Here is a 6,339-nt window from a genome sequence, read left to right on the forward strand (position 1 = left end):
AGGTAGCTGTAGAATTTGGATGATGAATCAGCAATTAAGCTGGGAAGAAGCAGAAACCAGTACAGTATTGGAAAGTTGAGGGGGGGGGGCAAACTGAATTTACTATATATTCCTATGTAAAACTTTGACCCCCTGTTGCCGCCCTGCCCTACCCCTAGGAGCATGATTGGAACAAACTTGAATCTTCACTACCTCAGGGTACTTCTGTAATAATATGACCAATAATGGCTTTGCTGTTCTTGAGAAGAAGATTTTTATTAAAGACATTTCCTATAAATTTCTATGTAAAACTTCACATTTTTTGTCCTCCAGGTTCCAGATTTATGGGCAGACCTTTAAAGTTTATATTAAACCATATTCTGGGCAGAGTAAAGTATATAATATAGAGTAGGACTTGGATTATTCTTATTGAGACTGAACCTTTTATAATTTTATGTATTTATCATGTTTTCTGACTCTTTTCTCAACTAGGAAAAGGAGTCTTTGCAGTAAAGGATTTTAAAAAAGGAGAGTTTGTCCTTGAGTATGATGGCGAATACATTACCAACGAAGTTGGCAAAGAAAGAGAAAAAGCCTACCCACTTTCATTGGGAAGTTATATATTCTTCTTAAAAAAGTTTTGGTAAGATTTATCAATTTTTTACAAAGCATGTATTTCTTTCAAAAGAGTAAAAAATTCTAACAACTTATGTCACCTCAGGGCTCAAAATAATTGATGGCCTGCTGGTATGGGGCCAGTGAATTTTTAATCAGGGCTAGTACATTGTAGAGGGCGTGTGCCCTTTGGGTCAGTATTTTTTTATGCATTACAAATTCGTTCATGGTCAGGCTAGTTAACTTGACAGGGTTTTGAGTCCAAATTCTGTCATTTCTTGTTTTGTTAAGCTGTACTATTAAGTACTATTAAGTATCATAATGTTAACAAAATATTACTATTTTTATTTTGGGCCAGTCTTTTTAAAATCTACTGCCCCAGTAGGATGGTGAAAATACTGAGTTGACCTGTAAAAATTTAAGGTGATAGCCTGAGTGACCAGTGAAAAAAATAATAGTTTCCAGCCCTGGACATTGATGACCTATTGCTATTTTTTTTTGCCCACACATAACATTTTAACCCAAATGAGCTGAAAGTTCAATTGAACTTTTCTTATCATATGTTGTATAGCTGTCTCTCCGTCTATTCACAATATCGTCTTCTTTAATCATGACTAGGTCAATAGTAGCCAAAATTGACATAAAAATTATTATGTATGACATTCTGAATTATTAAAGGACATGTTAGGAAACAGTTTTTATGCCCCACCATGAATATGGCCGGGGCATATAGTGTTTGTCATGTCCGTCCTTCTGTCCTTCCGTCACACTTCGCGTTTAGCTCTGTTCAAAGCTCAGTTTCAAAGAAACTATCCAAGATATTTTTATCAAACTTCATATGCTGATAGATTTTGATGAGGGCTATGCAACTGTATCAACATTTTTTGACCTTGACCTTTCCTTTGACCTTGACCTCACTTTTCTTAAATTAGTGTTTAGCTCAGTTTTAAAGATACCATTCAAGATAGTGTAATCAAAATTCATATGTTGATACATCTTGATACATGAGCTATTCAACTGCATCAAAATTTTATGACCTTGACCTTTCCTTTGACCTTGACCTCACTTTTCTTACATAAGTGTTTTGCACAGTTTTAAAGATACCATTCAAGACAGTGTAATCAAACTTCATATGTTGATACATACTGATGTAAGCTATTCAACTGCATCATCATTTTCTTGACCTTGACCTTTCTTTTGACCTTGACCTCACTTTTCTTAAATTAGTGTTTAGCTCAGTTTTAATGAAACATTTCAAGATATTTTTCACAAACTTCATATGCTGATACATACTGATGAGAGCTATTCAACTGCATCAATATTTTTGACCTTGACCTTTCCTTTGACCTTGACCTCACTTTTCTTAAATAAGTGACAAACTTCATACGCTGATACATACTGATGAGAGCTATTCAACTGCATCAATATTTTTCGATCTTGACCTTTCCTTTGACCTTGACCTCACTTTTCTTAAATTAGTGTTTAGCTCAGTTTTAAAGAAACTATTTATAATATTTTTACCAAACTTCATATGCTTATACATACTGATGTAACCTTTTCAACTGCATCAACAATTTTTGACCTTGACCTTTCCTTTGACCTTGACCTCACTTTTCTTAAATTATTGTCAAACTTCATATGCTGATACATACTGATGTAAGCTTTTCAACTGCATCAATATTTTTTCACCTTGACCTTTCCTTTGACCTTGAACTCACTTTTCTCAATTTGTGTTAAAATGTTGCATTACTAATATACCCTCGGCGAGGCATTCATGTCCTATGGACATATTTCTAGTTAACACTAGGCAGGTGCAGATCCATGAATTTTTAGCTCACCTCAATGAAGTTGGGGGAGCTTATGTAATACCCTCGGCGTCGGTGTCGGCTTCGGCGTCCCAGGTTAAGGTTTTTGGAGCAGTTTTCTTTTCAAGTACTTCTATGGCCTATATTAGTCAGAGATGCATGGAGGATGCTTCTAGTGTGTTTCATTGTACCAGTCAAGGTTTCAGATGCTGCAATTTCAGCTAAAGAATGACCAGTTTAATGTTTTTGGAGCAGGTTAAAGTTTTTGGAGCAGGTCTCATTTCCAAGTAACTATAGGCCATATATTGACCAAACTTGCATGGATGATACATGTAAGGATGCACACCACTAGACTTGCTTCAGTTGCTGGATCTGACCTACATTTTCCGGATGAGTGACTAGGTTAAGGTTTTTGGAGTAGATCTCATTTCCAAGTAACTAAAAGCCCTATATTGAGCAAACTTGCGTGGATGATACAATTAAGGATGCACACTACTGGACATGCTTCGGATGCTGAATCTGACCTATATTTTCCGGATGAGTGACCAGGTTAAAGTTTTTGGAGCAGATGTCATTTCCAAGTATCTATAAACCCTATATTGACCAAACTTGCATGGATGATACATCTAAGGATGTACACCACTGGACTTGCTTCGGATGCTGGATCTGACCTACATTTTCTGGATGAGTACCCAGGTTAAAGTTTTTGGAGCAGATCTCATTTCTAAGTAACTATAAGCCCTTTATTGACTAAACTTGCATGGATGATACATCTAAGGATGCACACTACTGGACTTGCTTTGGATGCTGGATCTGACCTAATTTTCCGGATGAGTGACTAGGTTAAGGTTTTTGGAGTAGATCTCATTTCCAAGTAAGTATAAACCCTATATTGACCAAACTTGCATGGATGATACATCTAAGGATGCACACTACTGGACTTGCTTCGGATGCTGGATCTGACCTATATTTTCCGGATGAGTGACCAGGTTAAAGTTTTTTAGAGCAGATCTCATTTCCAAGTAAGTATAAACCCTATATTGACCAAACTTGCATGGATGATACATCTAAGGATGCACACTACTGGACTTGCTTCAGATGCTGGATCTGACCTATATTTTCTGGATGGGGAACCAGATTAAAGTTTTTTAGAGCAGATCTCATTTCCAAGTAACTATAAGGCCTATCTGAACCAAACTTGCATGGATGGTGCATCAGGGGACGAACAATCTCAAAACTTGCTTCGGATGCTGGATTACATTTTCTGGATGAGTGACTAGTTTTAAGTTTTCAGTTAAGTCTATTCCCAAGTAACTGCAAGTCCTCTCAGACCAAAATTGCATAAATGTTGCATCTAGGGATGCACACTCCTAGATTATTGGTTTAGTGTGGGACTTTGCCTTACTTAAAGACAACATTCGTTGAGGTGAGCTCTGTAATCTCTGATTACCTATGTTTTTCTGGGGGGTGGGGGTGGGGGGTCCATCCCAGTCCAAAAAATATTTCTAACCCAAAAATTTCTTGACAAGCAAAAAAGAAAAAATAAACAAAACAACTAAATTCCCTTCCCAAATGTTTTAAACCCAGAAAATTCCTTGACAGGCAAAAATAAAAAAAAAAACAACAACGTAAAATTCATTGCCCAAAGGTGATCAACACCTATTTTGTGGTGGTGATGGGGGGACGTTCCAAAGTCATTTTTTATTTGCTTCAGTATACACTTTTTATAACTCTGCAAATTCCAAGGGGAGGTGGTTCTGGACCCCTCGACCCCCCCTCTAGATCCGCACATGCTAGGATATCACCTTTTAGACCTAAAGCTATAAAAAAGAATGTTGAATTACCAGTAGTTATATTTTTTGGCCTTTCCCTTACTGGGAAATAAAGGTGAAAATAATTTCACTAGTTACATTTCTTACTCGCTTATCATTCTTGATTTTGTGGTTTTATGACATCACTGTGATTCACAAAAACCCACTCATGAGAACAGAGGATTAGACTTAATGTAATGTTATCTTTTATCAAGTTAATTTTAGCCATTTTTGTGGAAATAAATGATGTGTTGTCTGATTTCGTAGTTCAGTCAGTTAAGTTAACTAACTCAGTTTTAAAGAAACCATTCATAATATTTTTATCAAACTTCATACATAATACATTCTGATGTAAGCTTTTCAACTGTATCAACAATTTTTTACCTTTGTTTTGTCATATATGACCTTAACTTCATTTATTTTAAATTAGTGTTTAGCTCAGTCCATTGAAAATATTTTTATCAAACTTAATATGCTGATACGTATTTATGAGTACTATTTAACTGCATAAAAAATTTTTGACCTTGAACTTTCCTGTGACCTTGACCTCACTTTTCTTAAATTTGCATTTTGCTCAGTTTTAAAGAAACCATTTAAGATGTATTTGTGTAAGCTTATGCACATAAACATAATTTGGTGAGAACTGATCATCTATATCCAACTTTTTAGATATCAATTTTAAAGAAACTATCCAAGATATTCTTATCAAATCTCATACACTAATACAAATTTTCATGTTGCATTACTAATATACCCTTGGCAGGGCATTCATGTCCTATGGACATATTTCTAGTTACATTTTCATCTTCTTCTCCAGAACCGCTGGGCCAATTTCAACCAAACTTGTCACAGAGTATCCTTGGGTAAAGGGGATTTAAGTTTATATATATATTATATATTTATATAAAAGGGCCACACCCCTCCTCCAAGGGGAGAAAAGTAAGAAAAAGGAAAAATTGGGTGGGGTCATTTTAAAATCTTCTTCACAAGAGGCACAGGGTCAAAAAAGATGAAACTTATCACAAATCTTGCTTGAAAGTACAGTGGCTGCAACTTTATTGTTGACAACTTACACGAACGATCACGTTACACCAACGATTCCGCACGATTAACGCACGATAAAATCTGATACATGCACGATCCTTCACGCACACGATACACTAAATATTTATGTAAGCATTGAGGATTGTTTATATATTTGTAAAAATATCTATTTCTGATCTATAGATTTTGAAAATATCTTGACCATAATTAGCAGTAAACATAATTAACATCAGAGAAAAAATCCTTAAACATCTAAGTACGGTTTATCACAAAAAATCACGCTATTTTACGAGAACACAATATTGGACTTACTATATTACTTATTTCCAGGCGATAATTAAGTTCGTTCTGCTTTCAATTATGTAAATTGCGCTTCATTTATTTTATTATGCCCCGCCATGAATATGGCCGGAGCATATAGTGTTTGTCATTTCTGTCTTCCGTCCTTCTGTCCTTCCGTCTGTCCTTCTGTCACACTTTGCGTTTAGCTCTGTTCAAAGCTCAGTTTCAAAGAAACTATCCAAGATATTTTTATCAAACTTCATACGCCGATAGATATTGATGAGAGCTATGCAACTGCATCAACTTTTTTTGACCTTGACCTTTCTTTTGACCTTGACCTCACTTTTCTTAAATTAGTGTTTAGCTCAGTTTTAAAGATACCATTCAAGATAGTTTTATCAAACTTCAAATGCTGATACATGCTGATGAGAACTATTCAACTGCATCAACATGTTTTGACCTTGCCCTTTCCTTTGACCTTGACCTCACTTTTCTTAAATTAGTGTTTAGCTCAGTTTTAAAGATACCATTCAAGATAGTGTAATCAAACTTCATATGTTGATACATACTGATGTAAGCTATTCAATTGCATCAACGTTTTTTGACCTTGACCTTTCTTTTGACCTTGACCTCATTTTTCTTAAATTACTGTTTAGCTCAGTTTTAAAGATACCATTCAAGAAAGTGTTATCAAACATCAAATGCTGATACATACTGATGAGAACTATTCAACTGCATCAACATGTTTTGACCTTGACCTTTCCTTTGACCTTGACCTCACTTTTCTTAAATTAGTGTTTAGC

At 35.4% G+C, this 6,339-nt stretch overlaps 1 long non-coding RNA gene across 1 annotated transcript in view; it reads left to right on the top strand.

Moving 5' to 3' along the window:
• Nucleotides 1-562, top strand: part of LOC133175949 (uncharacterized) — a 37,122-nt gene extending 36,560 nt beyond the window's left edge. Inside the window, exon 3 of the long non-coding RNA XR_009719357.1 lies at nucleotides 472-562. This is a non-coding gene — a long non-coding RNA (uncharacterized LOC133175949). The remainder of the gene's footprint in view (nucleotides 1-471) is intronic.
• The last annotated feature ends 5,777 nt before the right edge of the window (nucleotides 563-6,339 follow it).

This window comes from Saccostrea echinata, unplaced genomic scaffold, assembly GCF_033153115.1.
Source record: "Saccostrea echinata isolate AGI-Se365-2 ecotype Australia unplaced genomic scaffold, CSIRO_AGI_Sech_v1 ptg000064l, whole genome shotgun sequence".
NCBI classification, from domain to species: domain Eukaryota; kingdom Metazoa; phylum Mollusca; class Bivalvia; order Ostreida; family Ostreidae; genus Saccostrea; species Saccostrea echinata.